We start from the raw sequence: 5,683 nt of genomic DNA on the forward strand, positions 1-5,683 counted from the left end.
TTACATTCTTAGACTTGGCGCTGTCGGAAGAGAAAGGAGGGGGAGCAGGCATTTTCATCCTCAGAATTGCTATAAAAAAATGGTGATTAGGAAAACACAGCTATAGTCAGCCTGAAGCTGGGTAGCTCATTTGAACCCACTATAAAAGAAAAGATCGTTTTCTCATCCTATTAAAACCGAGTTAGCAACGGCTGCGTAGGCGGCAGGAGATCAGAAATGAATGTCCAACTTGGAGTTCGTACAACTGGGGTCGGGTCCAAAGCAAACTGCCTGATTAGTGAAACAATTTGTTTTTTACAATGACAGCAAATAGGTAAATCTTGTGAGTGTCAGGAAATCCTGGAGGAATTTGAATGGGAGCACTGACTGGTTTGCAAGTTGCACTTTGATTAGAAGGCATCGCTGCCTCTGCTTTTCGTGCTCGTGTAGCAGGGACATAAACAAGAGGGACTCAATTTGCTGGGGGCATTTATTTCTCTGTCTCTTCCTCTCTCTCTCTTTTGTTTTTACAATCTATGTGTAATGACTAATTGGCTGTGTTTTCCCAGCTATTTTATGTTTCTCTTGCCCTGGTTACAATGCGTACTAAAGCAGTATATCCACAGGGACCTATAGACAGCCAACACTGCCAAATGATACGCAGCATTCCCCTTTCTCTCTAAGTGTAAAACATTTACAAGTAAATTTACAAATGCATTAAGAACATTTCCTCAGTTGACTGTTAGTGTTTATTTCTTCCCCTTCTCCTCGCGGGAGCAGACACCTTCCAGCCCCTCAACTTTCACACACTGCTATCCCCGTTATTTGCCTCCTTCCCTCCCTGTCGCCCCTTTCCCTCGTCTCCCTCCTCCTCCTTCTCCTCCTCCTCCTCCTTTTCCAGTTCAGCGGCGCAAATTTCTGTTTGTGCCAGTGGGGCGGCCTGGCGAGACCGCAATTGCTCTACCCCACAGATTGACGAGCCCTCAGATGCCGATTTACTGTACATGGCAGCCACGCTGGAGCCGCGGCACATCTGGAGTGGAGTAAGCTTACTCAGAAACAGGGGCCAGCTCCAGCCGGAGCCAGCGGAGCCGAGCGCGGCGCTGAAAGGCAGCCCTCCTGCCTCCCCTTCCCTCCTCCCCGGGTACATTTCCTAATGTAAACAGAGGCCAGGGGGGAAGGACACAGTAACTCTTTGCTGCGTGTTTGTCATTTCATGTTCTTTATCTGCTTGAGGTCAAACTGGAGCTCTGGAAAAACAGAAGCTTTGCTTTCATTCTAAATAGCTGAAAGCCAGTGCTGCTCTGCTGAAGGGAAAAAAAAAAGGGAGAAAAAGAAAGAGTTTGCTTTTGTGTTTATTTGTTCCACTTTATGGTAATTTGGGGGATAATTTCATTATCTGCAGCCAAATTGAAAACAAGCTGTTGTCTATGCTAATGATACCAGTGTATTATTTTATGTACAGTAGGCATGGAGTCCTTTAAACAACGAGTGTATTTCTGCTTACAGCTGTACTACTTTAACTTCTTTTTTTTATAGTTGCAAAACGGGACTTTCCTTTTATTATCTTGAAACAAAAAAGATTAGCCATGGCTGCTTTGTTTTACAAAATGGTGAATACCTTTCACCACCCAGTGCCAACCTGCTGTCTTACAAATGCATTCTGCAAAGAACATTACTGCAAAGCAAAAAGTGTACTTGTTCTGGGGCAGATATGCTGATTTTATAGTCCAGTTCACTGGACTGCTGAATTTTAATATCTGCATGTAAAGAAGTGGGAGAGATTTTTGAGGCATTTACTGACTGTCAGCAATCTGGAAGAGAACTCTGTGATTCTTTACAAGTTTCATATAATTTTTATTTCTTCTTTCTAATAGCAAAATGATAAAGTTTATTGGTTAGTTGTTCAAACAACATTAAATCATAAACAGAATCACAGAACCAGCTAGGCTGGAAAAGACCTTTGAGATCATTGAGTCCAACCCATGACAATGCAAATATGCAATTTTAAATGGCTTTTCCCACTCAGTATTCCTTGCAACACAATGGATTTTGCAGCTAATAGAAAACAAAGCTCAGAAAACACTGCTCATAACATACTGATGCTAATGTTGATTTAGCTGTCTTTGTAGTAAAAAACTGATTCAGATGAGAGCAGTGGTTTATCTGTTATGGAGACTAGTGAAAAATCTTGCTTAGCAAATGTATGAATAAATAAATATCCAGGTCAGACCCCTAAACCGTTTTTGTCTATGGGAGTAGAAAATCTTTGACCACCATATGGTTTTCCAGGGATTTTGGTTCATTGTCGCTTCTCAGTTCACAGGCCATGCTCAGTATTTTGGCCTTCTGGTGGATAAAATTCCAGATAAGTAGGTTGCTTCCTTGATTCTCAGTGGAGGCAAACCTGTCTGTCACGTAGGAAAACATGGGCTGGGCAGCAAATGTGGCTGGACACACTTTTTGTACCATGGTAGTGCAAAGTTTCAGCAGTGCATTCCCCACTCCCCCACAGTGCTCTTCCAAATGCTGTTGTATGTTCTGGGTAGATATACCATAATACTTACACAAAAAATAGCAATTTAGGTTTCGTGTTTCTTTATTACCATTTTAGTTGATTTTAGTAATTCTGTCACAACTGTGTTTTCTCTTACTTCATGGTGTTTCAGATCCCAGTAGGAAAGGGCCAAAATTCCCTGTGAAACATCTTGCTCAGGTCTCAGCCTTCTCACCAGGGGAAGCAGTGAGCATTACCTCCTTATGGCTGCTTAGAAACCGCTCAAGGTGAAACTCTTAAGGAGGGGACTCTGCGTGGAGAGAGGTGTTGGTCAGCATGGAAAGACTGAATTGCACATCTCCAAGATCCAGAATGACCTTTCTGAAGTCAGGAGCAGCATCATGGGTCCAGGGAGAAATGCAGGGATGGCACACCATTTTGCATAATCTAGGTGACTACTGAGATGGATAAAATGTTTTCTTTGCTGTGAAATGATTTATTTGGAAAAAACTTCACATGTCTACACGGAAAGGCTGATGGAACCAGTCTCAAAAGCAAAGCTGTTTGGCAAACTTCAAGAGAGATCTTGGCAGTTGACTGAAATCTAAAGTTTTTAAGGGACAGTTGTATTTGAGCTGAGTTCTTCTAGAAGCCTGCAGGGCTCTGGCTGGCAGACCATTGCTCAGCCTTTTGACTGCCAGGGTGGAGGATTGATGGCCTATCATTGCAGGATGGCCCACCAAGTAGTCTACGTTTGAACTAAAGACCTCAGGCCTTCCAGGTTTCAAAACTGGGACAACACTTGTTTTGAAACATTTTTGATGTGTTTTGGTATTCATTGGAAATATTTTTATGAATTACCAAATCCTGACCCCAAAAAGTGTTCCATAGGAGTTTTTTTAACAACTCTATTCTAGTCTAAGTTTAATGACCCTGAGGGGAAAAAAAAGTTTCTCCATAAAGGAGAAATAAAACATAATCCAGTGAATTAGTCTGAAGCAGTACTTCTCTGACCTTTACTTACTGGGCAACTGTGCCTGTAATCCCACTGGTGTCCTTGGACATCCAGTTTGGTTTGGGCACAGTTACACAGTTCTAGATTTAATTTTAAACATGATGTTTTGGTAGGAATTGTTTAAGTATGGGTTTTTTTTTTTCCCATTCCATTTAGTGCTCATTTGAAGTTGATTCAGCTCCCTGTTTTGCACTAATGCCAAAAGTGTCCATGAAGTCTCAAAATGAAATAATCTTGGTAGATGACTACGCATCCTACTGATTATGCTATTGTTATTATATTAATAGCATGCACTCCAACTTAAGCAATGTGCAGGTGCAAAACTCTCATTCAGCAGTACATAACTCTTTCATTTGCCGTTTCTTGCCAGTAGATTTCCTGCCCATATGAATGTTTCTTGTGAAATTTCTGGAGAATAGCTGTTGGAGTTTTGCCAGTTGTAAGAAAACAAATGCACAAACAACCCACTTCCACAACTCAAATAACTCCCCTTCCCGAGTCATCTCTTTTTGAAATGACTAATTCATGATAGATGGTCTGCATCTAGCAAAAATTACCAACTGTGACAAAATAAACAGTGTGTATTAATGTAACAAAGGCAAAAGTAAAAACTCTCCTGGTTGTGCCAATAATGTCACCTCAGTGTACCTGTGTGTTAATGTTGCCATGTGTCACAGTACACGTGGGTAGCTCACTTTAAATATGTGCCCATGCCTGTCCTCAGTCATTCACTCTGTAACAATTCCTTCAAATCCTACCTATGTATATATTAGGTTCAAAAAACAATTGGTTTTTGCAAATAATAATCAATTTTTAGAGAAACCTTAACTGTGTGGATTTTTTTTAGGTAAGCAAGACTTAATCTACAGAGATGCTTAAACAGCAGTGAAACCTGTGGACATGCATGCAGAAAGTATATTTATTCCAGTAGGCTTCATGCTTTGTGACCATCATTCAGAAATAAAGGCAGAAGAGCATTTTGAGAATCAGAGGGGATTTAAGGGTTTGAAAAGTATATCAGTAGGTGTTAGTCTGCAAAAACATATGTGTGTGGAAAAAGGGCAGTTAAACTAACCCAGGTATGAGTACTGTACTTTAAAAGGCAATAGATCTCTTTAACATCTAAATGAATGGAGAAATCTGCCTAGAAATAAAAGAAGGAATTTCCAGTTTCAAGTGTGTTATTTCATTTCAACGGAATTATTTACAGTAGAGCTTTTCCATGTTTTTTTCAAAATGTTATTGACATCTGAATGGTATTTCAGCATATTATGACAGATCTGAAAGTCAAACACCAATATTTGCAATATTTTTGACCCCAGTATAAACTGTAAAAAATTATCCTGTTGTACTTTCTCTGCCTGCTTTCAATGTTTTGTCTTTTTAAAACAGTAGAGGATGCACTGAACTGAAGCCTGCCATTTGTTATTGGCATTTCTCAGAAGAGTAAGAACAGTCGTCAATTACATATTTTTCCAACAAAAACATAAACGCAGTATATAAATGTTCAGATTATAATTCCACCCCAAGTATATATGTATCCTAAAAATAAACCACAATAAATGTTAGGCTAAGCAAAAATGAAGAACAGTGAAAGAATCAAGTAGAGGAAAAAAGAGGAAAAAAGGAAGTAGAATGAAAACTACAACAATAAAAATTGCAGGCATTAAGTAATATAGTGGCTATGGAAAAATAGCACATAAAGATGAAATTAAAAGACAGATAAAGGAAACTGTCCACAAAATTGTTGCAAAAGCACAATTTATTATTGCCTGGTGGGTGAAATGGTCATCACAGTCATTGCAGTCAAATCAGGTGTCCTGAAGCAAATAAAACCTAAGAGCTTTTAAATACCCAAGATTAAGGGAAGATTCCAAAGAATTTCAGTGATCATCAAATGATTATTTAATAACTGTGTCAGGCCAGGTGATTTAATAACTGTGTTCACTATCAGGTTTAAATTGAGTTACACAAATAAGAATTGCTATGTTCTAAAGAATTATCCCCGTCTCAGATTTTTCTGAGGCAAGAAATAAGACTTGGATGCTCTGATTTTGTGGGGGAGAAACTAATTCATTTGGATCAAGTTTGTGTTTTGAACCTCTCTAAAATGAAGATGTGTTTTGGCTGGGCCTCTAAGCCACACCCATCTCTAGTTCTGTTGTCCACTGTTGAGAAAGTACAATCAACCT

The 5,683-nt window shown here is 39.5% G+C and overlaps 1 long non-coding RNA gene across 1 annotated transcript; it reads left to right on the forward strand.

The window, feature by feature from the left end:
• The first annotated feature begins 982 nt into the window (after positions 1-982).
• LOC118684329 (uncharacterized) lies at positions 983-4,667 on the forward strand. Its single transcript, XR_004979818.2, has 2 exons — positions 983-1,123; positions 2,649-4,667. It is a non-coding gene; the product is annotated as an uncharacterized LOC118684329 (long non-coding RNA).
• The last annotated feature ends 1,016 nt before the right edge of the window (positions 4,668-5,683 follow it).

Source organism: Molothrus ater, chromosome 1, assembly GCF_012460135.2.
Source record: "Molothrus ater isolate BHLD 08-10-18 breed brown headed cowbird chromosome 1, BPBGC_Mater_1.1, whole genome shotgun sequence".
NCBI classification, from domain to species: domain Eukaryota; kingdom Metazoa; phylum Chordata; class Aves; order Passeriformes; family Icteridae; genus Molothrus; species Molothrus ater.